Genomic DNA, 17,402 nt, shown 5'->3' on the forward strand with positions numbered 1-17,402 from the left:
GATCAAGGCTAGAGCCTAAGGCAGCAGTGCAGCCAGGAGCTGGCATTGCTCCTGTCATTAGGTGGACCTGAGGCTGGCTCTGGAGCAGTGTGCTGAGATCTATCTTGAGGCTCAGTAACTCCTTTACCTCTGGACCACATGGGACCAGATTTTTGGGGCCCTTCTGGAATGACTACCTAGCTCTGGATCCAGCTAGGATTAATGTGTCCAATGAGCAAGGAGCAATGAACCCAAGTGATTCTTCCCACTTGAGAAGTTATCTGCCTGAAGACAAATACGGCTGTATCCACACACCTCACCCACCGTAGTACACAGGACGGCGCCCAAGGCTGAGTCCCTCCAAAGCGTTCTCAAACTCTCGACTGTGACCCACTGCAAGCTGCTGTAGAATATTATTTTAAGGTTTGTTACTTTTGTTTAATTCTGTGAAGCTGTAAGCCGGGCGATGGTGGCGCACGCCTTTAATCCCAGCACTCGGGAGGCAGAGGCGGGCAGATCTCTGTGAGTTCGAGACCAGCCTGGTCTACAGAGCTAGTTCCAGGACAGGCTCCAAAGCCACAGGGAAACCCTGTCTCGAAAAAAAAAAAAAAAAAAAAAAAAAAAAAAAAAAAAAAAAAAAAAAAAAAAAAAAAACAAAACAAAAAAAACCAAAAAAACACCTCTGTGAAGCTGTGATTCTTTGCCTGTCTAAAACACCTGATGGTCTAATAAAGAGCTGAATGGCAAACAACGAGGCAGGAGAAAGGATGGGCAGGGCTGGCCGGCAGAGGATATAAATAGAAGGAGAGATCTGGGAATGAGAGAGGAAGGAGGACAACTTCAGAAGCCAGCCACCCAGCTACACAGCCAGACATGGAGTCAGAAGGAAAGAAAATGTATACAGGAACAGAGAAATATAAAAGTCCTGAGGCCAAAGATAGATGGGATAATTTAAGAAAAGCTGGCAAAAAACAAGGCAAGCTAAGGCTGGGCACTCATGACTAAGAATAAGCCTCTGTGTGTGATTTATCTGGGAGCTGGGTGGTAGGGCCCCAAAAAGTCAAAAGAGTAATAGAGCAAAAACTTCACACAAGAGACGTGCATTCTACAATATTGCTCAATTATTGCGATATACACTCTCAGGTCTGAAAACACTGAGACCCTGAGAACAGCAGCAAAAGACAAGGATCTCAGGTCACGTAACTGGGCCTCTCCTCAGAGGCCAACACCACAGTAACATCCTGTCTATGAATAGGGATCAGTTTCTGGAAGGAAGACATTAGTGCCCAAGCAACCTCCCCCTTGAATGAGAGAGTCCCCTCTTCCAGGTCAGCTGGAAATGTGGAAGTCAGGACCCATACTCAGCCTCTGTGCCTTCTCCAGGAAACATCAGGCTGAAGAAGCTTCTGCAGGGGGTGGCGCAGGAAGAGCGCAGAGCTGTGCATGCTGGCCAGGTAACCTGCGCTACCTGTAACTGTCACAGGAGAAGCCCTCCCACATGCCACACCTTCTGGGGTTTTTCTTTCTGTGCCTATGTCAGTGGCAAAGCTTAGAACATGCCATTCTGAGAGTTCAGATAACAACACGACAGAAAACAAATATCAAGCCTCATGCGGTGGTGCACAGCTAAAAACCCAACGCTTGGGATGTGAGGTTCAAGAGTTCACCGCCTATCTGGGTGGTGGTTGTAATGATTGTGCTGTCTCTTTAAGAGACAAGCCACGCCCACTCCCTCCCCCATCCGCTGAGGTAGGCTGATCTTCAGCTTCCAGCCTGAGCTGTCTCTCTTTTCCATTTTCCTTTAGGAGAAGCAGCTTCACTTCTGCCTCTCTCCCCACTTCTCCCCTTCCCCTGCTTCTGTCTCTCTCTTTTCTCCTCTCTCTCTTTCAGCTCTTCTCCCCTTCTCCCTTCCCCCCCCCCCGAATAAATATCCAACTCACTCTGCATGAAGTGCCTATCCATGTCCCTGTCTTTTGCCCACCCGCCTCTCCCTGCCTGGGACCAGCCACTGCTAGAGGACCAGCAGCCATCTCTGCCTGGGACTGGCTGCTCCCAGGGCCCTCTGCCTGCTGCCACATGGCCTGCTAACACCGCTTGGGGACCTACAGCATTTCTGCTGCCTACTGCTGCCAGAGATCCTGCAGCATTTTTAATAGATCCATAACAGCGGTAGTGCACGCCTTTAATCCCAGAACTCTGAGGCACAGGCAGGCAGATCACTGTGAGTTTAAGGCCAGTCTGGTCTATAGAGTGAGTACCAGGACAGTTAGAGAAACCCTGTCTCGAAGAAGAGGAGGAGGAGGAAGAGGAGGAGAAAGAAAGAAAAGAGTTCAAGGCCAGCCTGGGCAATAGTGTAGCAACCATGTGTCAGAAAGTCAAGAGCTGAGGTTGAAATTCAGTGGTTAGGGTGATTGCCTTTCATTGTTCAAAGCTCTGTATTCTACCTTTGGCATTGCAGGTCAGGCTGGAACATGCTTGGTAAAAATGCTGCTGTTTGCCTACAATCTCAGCACTCAGGAACAAAGACAACAGAATCACCATGAGTTCAAGGCCAACCTGGGCTACATAGAAAGACCCTGTCTTAGACCCCCTACCAAGAAAAACTGGGCTGGGAGTCTAGCTTAGTTGATAGTGTTAGCCTAGCACGCATAAGTCCTGAGTTATCTCTAGCGTTTCATATAAACTGGCCATGGCTGCACCATGTGTAATCCCAACACCTGAGAGAAGTAGAAAGATCAAAGGTTCAAAGTCAGCTAATAGTGAGTTGGAGGCCAGCCTGGGCTACATGAGACTCTCTCAAAAACAAAAATATAAATAAACAATATTTTAAACAAAAAAAATAAAACCTTTCTCCAGGCCCATCTCTCCCACTCAACACCCCTTGCCACACAACAACCACTGCCCCCCTACAACCCTGCTCAAATATCACCCACTGCCTGTGCCTGGCTGGGAACGTCTTTGAGTAAACGGCAAGTTTATGAACAGCTGACCCAGATTCCCAAAGTGACGGAGGACGTCTCCTGGCAGTTGAGGAAGTGCTGGGATGAATTTAAATGTTACTCTCTGAAGCAGAAAAATGGCAAGGTCAGGCAGCTTTGACCCAGGGCGGGGGGGGGGGGCTGGGTGAGGGTGTTGGTGCCAGCATTCTCCCGAAGGCCAGAGCCCCAGGCAGGCAGGATGCAGCCAGTTCTTGGCTTCTCCTTCAAGCTTCAGGCCATTCCATACAATGTCTGCAGAAGCATGTCTGCTTTAAACCTTAATTGCCCTGTATTTTATCCCGACCTCATGACCTGATTTTTTTCTATCCTTGGAGATCTACAAAGTAGCAATAGAATTATCGGTTCCAATCCTAATACTCAAATGAGGGCATGGTCCTCAGGTAAAAGACAGGAACATCAGGAAGCAGGAAGGGGGCCGCGGCAGACACATCATCCATCATCCAGGGCCAGTGTTCCCCTTGTCCCTTCATCTGCCGTAGTGGAAATGGGGAAAGAGGACAGGCCAGTCACACATAAGAGTGTGTATTAGCATGAGACTGACCTCCCTCCTCCCAAACTCCAGGGAATATAAATGATTCAGGAAATTCACACTTCCCACGGGCTGCTCCCAGCCAGTGACCTAGTATGGGAAGATTACTAAGGCTGGCGACTGTGAGGCATCTGGTCGGTCAACTATGGCTTCATAATTCAATGATGACCATGCCGAGGGTGCTTGACCCCTGAGGACACCGCCAACCCTTCCTGCTTGCCTTGGAGCTTGACCTAGTCTCCCTAGGGAAATCAGGCCTTGACTTGCAGGGATACTCTCTCTGTATCTGCAGGGATAGGTGCCCCAGCCCAGCATACACAGCCTAACACACAGGGCAGGACTACAGGGACGGACTGCGTTACACGTTCTACAGGCCTAGAACACTAAACAGAGATGACAGGATGAAGGAAGATGTTAACAGCACACAAAGAACAACAGGAAAGAAGAAGTGTACAGAACAAGCAGAAAGCCCAGCCATGGAAGGCGTGGCCGGAAATTCAGGATACGATAAATAGAATAAGGGGCAGCCTGGACACAGCCGAGGTGCAAACCAGTAGGCGGGAAGATCTCACAGAAGCAGCTTCCGAGAAGGAAGTGAGTAAGACAGAAATAGAAAATGAAAATGCCAATGGAGAGAAAAGGGAAGGGCTAACTAGGCGTGGTGACTCAGGCGTCATGGTCATCTTCCTTTACACAGCGTGACAGTTGAACTGGAGGTCAGCTTGGCCTACGCAAGATACAGTCTCAAAACAACAGTGAAAAGGAAGGAATGCCAAGAAAGGGTAGAGAAGAAACAAGCTCCAGGCAGGGGTGGTGTGTGCATCTGTAATTCCAGCATTTGAGGAGGAAGCAGGATGACCTGATGTTTCCAAGCCAACTTAGCTACATCAGAACATTGTTACATGCTGCATTCGTAGGAGAAGTCTGCATGGGAGCAGGCAGGCTGGCAGATGGACTAAATGTCTATTCACACACACTCAGCACCAAAAGGCCACCCCTCTCCTGCCTATGTCTTCTCCGGCATGTGTGGCTTTGATATGAGTGTTTTCTGGGCTGGTGAGAGTATCAGACGTGTTTGTCATGAGAAGATAAGTGGTCCCCACTAGAGGCTCTCTCGAGGTACACAGAACTTACAGCCCAGACCCAAGCCTCAGAACAAAACCACCAGCGCTTTAAAGGCTCAGCTCAGCCATCGCCAGAAGCAGCTCACAAAAACCCACTGGCCTCTAAGTACCACAATTAAAATGAGTAGTTGTCACAATTATTTTTCATATGCAAAATGGAGTCATCTGTCTGAAGGTCCTGTATACTGCTGACGAGGTAAACTGATCAAGCAACTCCTCCTCTTCCGGGCAGAACCATTAGAGGGTGAGTGCAGTGTGAAAATGAGACACTGGAGGGCCATGCCATTTATAGTGTCGAGTGCACCTGTCCTAACACAAGAGCTGCCATACCACTGCCTATAAATTCAAACCTGATGGAGGTATGTGGGCTCACATCCCCCTTTCCCATGTACTACAGCCACTGGCTCTGAGTTCTGACTCGCAGCCTTGTCCCCTGCCTGCTGTCCCACGCTTAGCTCATATCATCCAGTGCAGGACACTCAGGCCTCTACAAGTGACCATGGAGACTGCTCTCTGCCCAGGTGAGTTCCTGGGCAATCATATGCCACACCAAGGTGTCTGGGCCAGAAGACTTTAAAGAACACTGTTTTGTTTGCATTCAGACAAAATGTTGTGATCCCTCACACACACCATCTAACTCTCTTTGGGTTCAAAGGCGTCTTAAAAGCCCTAGTCTTGGCTAGGAGTGTTTCCTGGATTCACACCACCAAGCCCGGTCCAGGCCTCAGTGCAGCACCCGCTGTCCTCCAGCACCCGGACTCCAGACCCTGTACAGCTTCTTTTAAAAAGTTATAGCTGGGCGGTGGTGGCACACGCCTTTGATCCCAGCAATCTGGAGGCAGAGGTAGGCAGGTCTCTGTGAGTTTGAGGCCAGCCTGGTCTTCAGTGAAGGACAGCCAGGGCTACACAGACAAACCCTGATTTGAAGGGGAAAAAAAGGAAAGGAAAGGAAGAAGATGGAAATCAAATATAATTCTAAAGAGGTAGCAGGCACACAGTATGTGTATCAAAGTTTCTGCCAAACACAAGCTTGCAGTTTAGTTGAGAAGTGGCAGCTGTTATTAAAATAGAAATGTATCAGACTCATGACAGACAGTACAATGAAATAAAATAAATTTATGTTTTAAAAAGATTGAAATTTGAACTTGGGAGGCATTTTTTTTAATCTAGGGAGGGAATATTTCTAGCCAGCAGTGAGGCAGAGAGTCCTTGGATTATCCGAACTGAGATTCTCTACCAGTCCTGGCTCAACAGGCTGTCTCTTACTCATGTTTCGCTTCTGAAAAGTAGGAGTTGGGACTAAGGGCCCCCGTGCCCCTTCCAGACACTCATTTCCCACCTCACAGCAGAAACTGCAGACTGGTACCCATCAGCTAGACACTACCTGTCTTTTGTCTGTGTGCAGTTTTCATCTGAGGGTTTCTCTTCATTAATTGAGTGTAATGTCTTGTGCAGTTAGATGTTTTTAGACAGTCTTCCTGTGCAGCCCAGCTAGCCGTGGACCCACTGTCCTCCTCCATCAGTCTCCCAAGTGCTGAGATGACCAGAATATGCTATGGTGCCCTGGCAAGTGTAATGCCTTCAAGTTCTTCCAATTTGCCAGAGTCCCTGGCACCTGTCCTGCTGCTCCATCTGTCTCACACTGATAGCTCCTGTGCAGACCTTGGTGGACTTGACTCATGACACCTGCTCTCCAAGGAGCTGGGATGCTCACTATGTGGTGGGAGCCAATTAGCTGCGGCAAGGTTCTAACTCTATCTTGCAATAAACTGGCTGACGATGACAGCAGGGATTCTCACCCCTAAAGAGCCATCTTGCCAGCCAGGTCGTGATGACACAGGCCTTTAACCCTAGAGAAAGTTCCAGGGTTACACAGAGAAACCATTTCAGAAGAGCAGGGGAGAGCCATCTTGCCAAGAAGTTGGTCTAGAGATGTTTTATGAGTGAACACAGAGTGATGGGTGCCTTCTCACAGTTGGCTGTAGCCAGTCATGTACATCTGATCCTGACTGCCAAGGCACAAAATGTTTCTCAGCTTTGTAGTTCTCAATAATGAAGACCATTATCTCTTCAGACTGTTCTCATTATGAATCAGTTTGCCCACATGCAGTTCCTGATATTATGCAATGGACAGGCTCGGAGGCACTACCCAAGACCAAACTCAGACTAAGAAAAGAACACAGGCTTCACCTGGCATAGTAAGAAGCAGGTGAGTTTGAGTGAAGGAAACACAGAATACAGCAAGATATGGTCTCAGCACTCAGTTGCATTCACCTTCACGTAAACCTTGCTGAAGACCGATGTCTCAGTTCCTAGCTACCTTCCGTTGCTGTAATCAATTTCCATGACCAAAGGCTATTAAGAGTTTATTTTTAGGGCTGGAGGGATGGCTCAGAGGTTAAGAGCATTGCCTGCTCTTCCAAAGGTCCTGAGTTCAATTCCCAGCAACCACAATGGTGGCTCACAACCATCTGTAATGGGGTCTGATGCCCTCTTCTGGCCTTCAGGTATGCACACAGACAGAATATTGTATACATAATAAATAAATATAAAAAAAAGAACTTAGCTCTTAAAAAAAAAGAGTTTATTTTTACTTACAGTTCCAGAAGGCCAGACATCCATAATGGCAGGGAAGGCTCGGCAGTGGGAGCAGGAAGCGGAGAGATCACATCTTAGGAAGCAGAGTTCCAACTGGAAGTGGGGCCAAGCTACAAACACCAAAAGCCCACCCCCAGAGAGCAAGCCTCCACCACCTAAAGGTTCCTCAACCTCCACAAACAACAGTGCCGATGTGGGGGTGACACCAAGAGTTGAAGTTCATAAGCATGTTAGACATTCCTCAGTTGAACCACTAGAGCTGATCTCAATGTACTTGTATTTTATGTTTTGCTGAGAAAATTTAAATTTTAGTTTTATTTTGTGTATGGATGTTTTGCCTGTTTGTATATATGTGCACCACATGCATACCTGATCCTCTTGAACTGGGGTTACAGATGGTTATGAGCCACCACAGATGGGTGCTGGGAAATGACCTCTCCCTGGTCTTCTTCAAGAGTAACAAATACTTTTAACCACTGAGCCATCTCTTCAGACCAAATTTCATGGCTTTAAAGCAATTTTTTGTTTTATTTTGCTTTGGTTTTTTGTTTTGGTTTTCGAGACAGGGTTCCTCTGTGTAGCTTTGGAGCCTGTCCTGGAACTCTCCCTGTAGACCAGGCTGGCCTCAAACTCACAGAGATCCGCCTGCCTCTGTCTCCCAAGTGATGGGATTAAAGGTGCCACCACCGCCCAGCTAAAATAATTTTTATTACTATAGAGTATTATCATCCCCCATGGATTGGATGACAATAGCTCAAAGGGCTAACATGGTGTCTTCACAATCATAGAGCTTAGAGTTAAATGTGCTGCTGTTTGCCAAGGAACACAAACACAAAAAAACAGCAAATTTCATACAAGTATTTACACTGTACATAGGACCTGCAGGAAGTTGAGCTTTTTTTAGATTTATTTATTTATTTATTATGTATACAGTGTTGGCATCAGATCTCATTATAGATGGTGATGAGCCACCATGTAGTTACTGGGAATTGAACTCGGGACTTCTGGAAGAACAGTCAGTGCTCTTAACCTCTGAGCCATCTCTCCAGCCCAGAAGATGAGCTTTTTGTAGCTACCATCACTTGTGCAGATGTGGACGCAGTCATGAGCCATTGCTGTAAAGCTTTTGATTGTGATATACAGAGATGCAGAGACACATAACACGCACCTGCACAGATCATCACATTTGCCTTGTTAACCATTACACAGCAATCACCACCTCCATTTCCAGAACCTCTCTTTATTTTGTAAACCAATGCTCTGAAACATTAAAGGACAGTTCCATGTCCATCCCCTGGCCCTGGTCACCACTGTGTCTACTCCACAAGTTTGCTGCTTTAGGGATCTCAAATGAACGAGTCCTACAGTGTTTGTCCTTCCATAATCTCTTATTTCTTAGCATGACTTTGTGTGTGCTTTGGCGATAACCCGCTAAGGAAATGCAGCCTGTCATGACTTTACAACCAACTGGGATTTTAAGGCAACAAGAGCATGTGCTGAAATCTGCTATAATGAGGGATGAGAGATGGCTCAGAGAGGAAAGGCACCTGCCACCAGGTCTGTTGACCTAAGTTCCATCCCCAGGTCCCTCAAGGTGGAAGAGGAAAATGAACTTTCAGAAGTTGTCCTCTGGCTTCCACACACGCACGGCGGCGCACCTACGCAGTCTTATGAACTAACCCAAAGCAGGAGCTTGGAGCAGGGGCTTCTGGCACATAAAGCTCAGAATAGCTAGGCTCCACTTCCCAAGTTTAATAGCACAGAATGTCACATTGGGAGAGCTGGATGTGGGAGCTCACCTAATTTAAGAAAACTCAAAATGAATCCACTCTTTCCTTAAGAATTCCACAGTCCATCTGGTACTTGCTATATTTACTCAGATCTGTACCAAAAAATAAAGGCTATTTAGAGCATGTTGTTATGGTTTCTGAAAGGTTCTTCCATCTACTAGAGAATATCACAGACACACAGAAATCGACTTGAAGAGGAAGTTTTAAAACAGCAGCCCTGGCCAGGCAGGGCAGCATACCTTCAGTACGACTCAGGGAGGCTGCAGCATCCAGAAGAGGATTGTTCAACCTCACAAGGACACTTGGAAATGAGATCCAGACTCCAGCTCCTGAGCCCCACGTCAGAAGGAAGCTCCCTGCTGCCATTACCAGAAGGGGGAGGAGTGATGGGAAATAGAACGCAGTTTGCCAAGCTTCATCTTCAGACTCAGCTGCCTGCTTTATTCAGACCGACTTTGCCTCCACCAGTGACCCTGGTCAAACTTCATTATATCCCTGTGCTTCAGTGTCCTAGTCTGTGCTGAGTTACAGAGAATTATGCCTAGGAGGACTGTAGGTGTGTAATATGTGAAGCGTTGAGCCTACCAGACTTGGCATGAAAGCTCGACAAATGTGAGCAGCCCCTGAGGCACTGGCCACTATAGCTCCCCAGGGGCTGATGAACAAAGGCTGTGTAAATTTTAGGCTGATTGTGTTTTTAACTTTATATAAACAAGAAATATAGTACATCCTGCAAGGGATGAGCCTTTAACCCATTCTCTAAGGGACGAGTGCAGACTGGCTCACTTGGAGAGAACACCACATGAAGACACACACGAGGACACACAAACTGTGACAACAAAAGTGGAGATCACAGACAGACTGTCAATAATTTAAACGGGTCTTGCTTTGTAGCCCAGGCTGGCCTTACAGTCTCAATCCTTCCTCTTCCTGCTTTGTGCTAGGATTTTAGGTATGCACCATCATTGGGGTGTGCTGGTGCATGCCATTAACCCTAGCACTTGGGAGGTAGAGGTAGGTAGCTCTCTGTACAAGTTCCAAGCCAGCCAAGGTCACGTAGGAGGAGGAGGAGGAGGAGGAGGAGGAGGAGGAGGAGGAGGAGGAGGAGGAGGAGGAGGAGGAGGAGGAGGAGGAAGAAGGAGAAGGAGGAGGAGGAGGAGGAGGAGGAGGAGGAGGAGGAGGAGGAAGAAGAAGAAGAAGAAGAAGAAGAAGAAGAAGAAGAAGAAGAAGAAGAAGAAGAAGAAGAAGAAGAAGAAGAAGAAGAAGAGCTTTTGTAGGTCAGCACAATGGCTCATTGGATAAAGGGACTTACCACAAAACCTAATGACCCAAGTTTGATCCCAGGACCCACATAGTGAAAGGAGAGAAATAACACCCTCAAATTGTCCTCTAACCTCCACTTAAAGCAGTGTGTGTGTGTGTCTGTGTGTCTGTGTGTGTCTGTCTGTGTGTGTGTGATGTTTTACTCTTTTGGCTTTTTGGGGGGCCCACCACTAGCTCCCAAATAAATTATACATGGAGGCTTATTCTTAGTTATGAATGCCTGGCCTTGGCTTGCTAAGTTTTTTTTAACTTATCCCGACTACCTTCTGCCTCTGGGCTTTTTCCTTTCCTTACATCTGTACATCTTTCACTCTTACTCCATGGCTGACCAGGTGGCCCCTAGTGTCCTCCTTTCCTTCTCTCATTGCTCCTCCTCTTTCTCATTTCTCCTCCTCTTTATTCTCTCTGCCTGCCAGCCCAGCCTACCCTTGCTCCTGCCTCGCTATTGGCCATTTGGCTCTTTATTAGACCATCAGGTGTTTTATACAAGCGAAGAATCACAGCTTCACAGAGGAAAACAAATGCAGCACAAACAAAAGCAACACATCTTTACATCATTAAACAAATGTTCCAGAGCATAAACAAAAACAACACACCTTAAAATATTCTATGTGGTGTATGTGTGTGATAAGCAAATAAACAAAACACAGTTTTATAAAGATTGGAGCTTTGCAAATACAAGCAAGGGACACCACCAAGCTGTCGGCTTACACTGGAAGCAGGACAGACAGTTTGACCTTGAGATCCAAGGCCCAAAAAAGCAGCAAGCACTTATCTATGGCAGCTCCCGCCTGAGAAAATAAGTTTCTGATGTCTTAATTCTAGCACTATGTGGTGCTTTGTTACCTACAATGCTCAGTCTTAACTGTCAACATGATGAAATATAAAATCACCTAGAAACAAGCCTCTGGGCATGCTTGTTGGCAAGTTATCTTCCTTGGATCAATAAAATGAGACCCACCAGGCAGTGGTGGTACACATCTTTGATGCCAGCACTCAGAAGGCAGAGGCAGGTGGATCTCTGTGAGTTTGAGGCTAGCCTGGTCTACAAAGCTTCCAGGACAGCTAGAGCAGGTACACAGAGAAACCCTGTCTCAAAACATGCCCCCCCAAAACAACACAACCACAACAAAAAGGATGAGACCCATCCACTGGGAGTGGCACCATTTCCTGCGTTGGGCTTCTGGACTGTGTAAAGCTAGGAAAGTGGGCTGAACTAAGCATTCGTTGCTCTCTTCTTCCAGACTGCAGGCTAAATGTGCTAGGCTCCTGTGGTCATGCCCACCCTACAGGATGGCCTGTGTCCTGCAACTGTGAACCAAAACAAGCCCTTCATTCTTTAAGTGCTTTTGTTGCTTTTTATCACAGCGTTAGAAAAGGACACTAATACAGTGCCCTGGCTCCTTAGTCTCCTGCTCAGAGATGCAATCTGTCAATCACAACACGTGTGTGCTCTCTTACACGCTGCCTCCATAATGTTGGGGTGCATGCCTGAGTTTGAACTTTCACTTCCCAACACTACAAGATAAATAGATCCCTAAAAAAGGTTAGCCTGGCCAGGTGGTGATGGCGCACGCCTTTAATCCCAGCACTCGGGAGGCAGAGGCAGGCGGATCTCTCTGAGTTCGAGACAAGCCTGGTCTACAAGAGCTAGTTCCAGGACAGGCTCCAAAACCACAGAGAAACCCTGTCTCGAAAACCAAAAAAAAAATAAAAAAGGTTAGCCTGCCTCCGTGATTTAGTTATAGTAAGACAAAGACAACGCAGTGTGCTGAACATTCCAATTCTCTACAGCTGGAACATGGAAGCCATGCAAATGTGTGACTGAGATGAATAAAGATGAGCAGAGGTAAGCTAAGCCAAAGTGAATGATGGGACAGGTGAGGTACAAATGTACACTTGGATAAGGACAGTGCACAAACATGCTTGGTCAGCACTTTGCTCACCTGGACGGTCGCGGTGGGGGGGGGGGACGAGGGAGGGCGGGACAGGACGGGACAATGGTGCTCACGCATGAGCAGTCAGGCCCTAAGCTAGGCTATGATCATCTGGCTGAGACAAGACTCTACACAGCTGTCTTATAAGAATTCCAGTGTGCCAAGACTTCCTGCTTTTCAAGTGCCAGAAACCTAGATATGTAGGTAAAAATTTCATAGTTTTTAAGACTTTTTAATCTTCTACGTTTTGGTGTTTTGCCAGTATGTAATGCACCAAATGCATTTAGTGCCCTTTATTAGAGTCTGGAAGAGGCATTGGATCCCTAGAAATAGAATTAAGGATGGTGGTGAGCCACCATCTGGATGCTGGGAACCAAATCCAGGTCCTCTGCAAGAGCAACATGTACTCTTAACTGCCAAGTCATCTCTCCAGCCCAGTCTCCTAATCTCTAAAATGTTGGCTCCCAGTGGCTCCTACTGAATCTCTAGCGTCCAGTGCCTATCCCTGGATAGGATGCACGGTGGCTGGTGAGTGACAATTGGTGGTCTGGAGGAAAACGCACCTTCACAGGTCTATACCATCCGGCACAGGCTTCCCAGGCTTCCCTCCCGGCACTGCTCTCAGACTCTGCCGCCCCTCTGACCCATCTGAAACAGAACATCAGAACAATCAAATCAAGAGTAAGGAGAGAGAATCAAACTGCAAGAACCTGGATGCACCAAGCAGGTTAATGGGTCCCTACACAGTGGGAAGAACCAGAAGCTGGGTGTCAGGATACCTGAGTCTCCCACAGGATACCTGAGTCTCCATGAGCAATGGTCTCTGTGAGGTGAAGGGAGAATGTGCACAAGTCCCTCGCTGGGTATGGTGACCAATGAGCACCTCAGGTCACTCTGATTCTAACCAACAGGTGTGATCAGCATAAACCATTCCCACTCTGTACTGCCGGAGCTGGGGACTGCTTCCATGACAAACTCATTTGGCCACAGAAATCTTCATTGATTTCCTTTGCAGACTGACTGCCCAGAAATACCTAGAAAGCAAGCTCCGGAGAAAGCTCTGTTTTGGGGGGATCCAAAGTAAATGAACACTAAGCTTTTATGCAGAGTGCAGTCCTTGGATGCATGGCACCTGAAACCTCTGGGAAACCACCAGAAATATGTTCTGCCTAAGAAAAAATCCTCTCCTCTGCAAGGCCCAAATCACTGATTTAAAACACGCACACATGCACACAAACACACACACACACATACAGACGTTAGTTTTTTGAGATAGTATTTCTCTGTGTAGCCCTGGCACATTTTATCACTCTGTAGACCAAGCTGACCTGGAACTCAGAAAGATTCGCCTGCCTCTGCCTCTCTAGTGCTGGGATTAAAGGTGTTCTCCACCATAGCCCAGCCGACTTAAAAATCTTTTAAAATTACATTTGTCTAGTAGTATGTATGGCACGTGCATACTACAGTGCCTGTGAAGGTCAGAGGACACCTCGAGAGATTCTGCTTCCTGCTTCAAATATGCAGGCTCTAGAACCGAACTCAGTTGCAGCAAGCCTAAGATGCTTCTGCCACTGAGCTGTCTTGCTAGCCCCCAACCATGTTTTAACAAGCTTTTGCCCCTAAGAAAACAGGTCCCACAAAGATAAGCGGGAGAGCTTTATTTCAAGAAATGAATGAATCCTAGAGGCTGGAGAGGCTCAGTGGTTAAGTGGGTACTTGCTACGCAAGCATCAGGACTGGAGTGTGATCTCAGGCTGTATGTGCCTGTAACCCCAGCGTTAGAAGGCAAAGATAGGCAGATACTGAGAGCTGGTGACTGGTCAGTAGCAGAAGCAGTAAGATTCCAGTTCAATAAGAGACTCCCTCTCAGTGGTTAAGAACACTGATTGCTCTTCCAAAGAATCCAGGTTCAATTCCCAGCACCCACATGGCAGCTCATAACTGACCTTCAACAGACATATATACAACCAAAACCCCTCTGTATACTAAATAAATAATTCTAAAAAAAAAAACAGGGAGAGAGAGAGAGAGACTTCCTCTCAATTCAAGTAATGAAGTCACCCATCTGCTTCTGACCTCCCCATGTATCTGCACACTCACACGCAAACAGAACACACAAACACAAATCCTAGCCACACAGATGACTCCTAAACCCCGGGTAGCCCTAACTCAGCACAAAGAATCTAATGAAATATACTCCTAGGGGTGTGGCCTGCTCACAGATCATTGGGGATCAGGGTTCCCCCACAAGACAGTGGTGCCTTCATCTGGGTGGGCAAATCACCACATTCACAACTGACTAGAAATGAGGAAGAAAGGAGGAGGGTGGACAGTGGTGGCACTCCCTCACAGAGGTTTGCGGATGACTACCAGCCCAGAAGAAAATAGCAATCCCAGGGTCTCAGGCAGAATGAACCTTGTGCAGCACCTCCACAGAGCATCCTGCCAGGAACATGAGACAACAATGCACAGTTCTCACTCCCGCAGCCCCAGCATCCGTGTGGGAGAGAAGCCGAGGCTGACTCACACCATTCTCCACTTCTTCCTCTTTCCAGGAATGGCAGACAAACTGCAGTCAGAGCGCTGCTTTGCAGGAGGAGGGTACCATCACCTGCATGCTCCTTTTTCCCCAGACACTCCTGCTTCTGCTCGAGCACTCCACCAAACCAGACTATTTTGTTCTCAAAAACAAGGTCCCTGACCTCAGACTGCTAGGACTAATAAGTAGCAGGCGCATGGAAAACCCTAATGAAGAGATGTACGTCCAGCAGATTGGAATGGGGACGGTTGAGCAGGCATGTCAGAAAAGCAGGAGGCATCCTGCTAGAGCAGCAGTTCTCAACCTGTAGGTCAACCCTTGGGGGTAGCTTATCAGATACCCTACGTATCAGACACAATTCATAACAATGGCAAAATTACAGTTATGAAGTAGCAATGAAATAATGTTATGGTTGGGGGGTCACCACAACATGAAGAATGGTGTTAAGGGGTCTCAGCATTAGGAAAGTTGAGAGGATCAGAGGCCTGAAAGGGAAAAGCATCAGTGAGGTGTTCACTAAGCAGGCGCGCGCATATACACACACACACACACACACACACACACACACACACACACACACCAAATAGATAAAAGGTAAAGGTAAAGAAAAAAGCAAATTTACGTACTAATGAAGTGGATGTGTTCATTTATTTTTGCATAAATAATTAAATCTTAGCCAAATATTTGACGTCATGAGACAGAGTATCATTGACTTTTTTTTTTTTTTGATGATTGAAATTTCAACTTGATACCTAAGAATGCTACTTTTGTTTGTTGTTTGTTTTTTTGAGACAGGGTTTCTCTGTGGCTTTGGAGCCTATCCTGGAACTAGCACTTGGTAGACCAGGCTGGCCTCAAACTCATAGAGACCCGCCTGCCTCTGCCTCCGAGTGCTGGGATTAAAGGCGTGCACCACCAACGCCCAGCTAAGAATGTTACTTTACTTAAATTACAGTAGCATAGGGGGCTGGAGAGATGGCTCAGTGGTTAAGAGCATTGCCTACTCTTCCAAAGGTCCCGAGTTCAATTCCCAGCAACCACATGGTGGCTCACAACCATCTGTAATGAGGTCTGGTGCCCTCTTCTGGCCTTCAGGCATACACACAGACAGAATATTGTATACATAATAAATAAATAAATAAAATTAAAAAAAATACAATAGCATAAATATGTTTAGGGCAATTCAAAAACTGTTGGAAATTCTGTCCTATTCCCAAGCCACAATTCACTACCAAGTTCTTTATGAAATACAAGCAACCCAATTATATCATTATTATGTTATCGTTATTATTATTATTTTAGATAAGGTTTCTTTGTGTAGCCCAGGGTGCCTGGGAACTCTGTAGACCAGGCTGTCCTTGAACTCACAGAGATCTGCCCCCCCCCCACACACACCCAGTGCTGAGATTACCACACTCAGCCTCTTTTTTTTTTTAAAGACAGACTCCCTCGTAGTCAAACGGCAGTTTTTAATTTTTAAGATTACATTTATTTACTTTCCCGGGGCCTGCATGTGCTACAGTGCACATTTTCATGTGGAACTCGGTTATCTCCTGCTACCGTTGAGGCTGGGGGTCAAACTCTGGCCATCTGTCTTTGCGGGAAGTATCTTTACCTACTGAGCCATCTAACTAGCCCCAGATATCATTAAAAAAATAAATAAAACATTCTAGACATGTGTGGTTGTATACACATTCAATCCCAGTACTCATAAGTCAAAGAGGCAGGTGGATCTCTATGAGTTCCAGACCGAGCAGGGCTTCATAGTGAGATGCTGTCTCAAAATAAATAAGAAATAAAACATTCAACACATATATACTAACTTGTCACATGATGAATGATGGTAGGAAAATACTAGAAGCCTTTGCCAGAATCAAACCATTGTTTCTATAAGAGCAGTAAGTTTGTATTTACAGTAAAAATACTGCGCCTCAAAAGTCCCAATGCTTTTAAATCTGGGCAGAGGTGACTCGGGAAGTTTTGTTGGCATTGCATGGTGTGACAGTGTGTGAGAGAATGTGCATATGTCAAGTTCGCAACCAAGGCTGCAATGAAGTTGTGCACTGCGCCAAGGGCAAGTGTTGTAGAAACACTTCCAGGTCACTACACATTGGATTTTGAATTCATTTTTGGTCATTTAGCGATCAGTGCCTTTCTATTGTAGCCAAACTCTTTGTGCTCTTCACGCCGTTATGCTTGACATAACACGGGGGCTTAAATAGCTGTGGGCCCTTAAGGCAATCAAGGCTTCTGTACTTACCAGATACTACTCACTCCCTTCTGGCATCTCTGGCCGCCTGTTCTCTGTGCACACTGAGGTGACAGGCTAGTGTGCCAAAAGGAAAATGATGCTCGTGCCCTCAAGCTCCTCCTCAAGCAAGAGACAGCAACTGAAGTAACTGTGCAGCCTTAAAAGCCGAGAGACAGATGTCATAAAGGGGGGTGGAGCAGCTCACCAACCAGATGGCCCCTCAAAGCTGGCTCTACCTTAGTCTCCTCAATGGCTTACAGCTCAGAAACACAAAGTTCTAGTCCAGGAAGAGTTGATTGTAGCTCAGGGAACAAATTCTGACTGACCAGACGC

The sequence above is a fragment of the Alexandromys fortis genome, unplaced genomic scaffold (genome assembly GCF_014885135.2).
Source record: "Alexandromys fortis isolate MF-2015 unplaced genomic scaffold, M_Fortis_MF-2015_v1.1 scaffold_91, whole genome shotgun sequence".
NCBI lineage: Eukaryota > Metazoa > Chordata > Mammalia > Rodentia > Cricetidae > Alexandromys > Alexandromys fortis.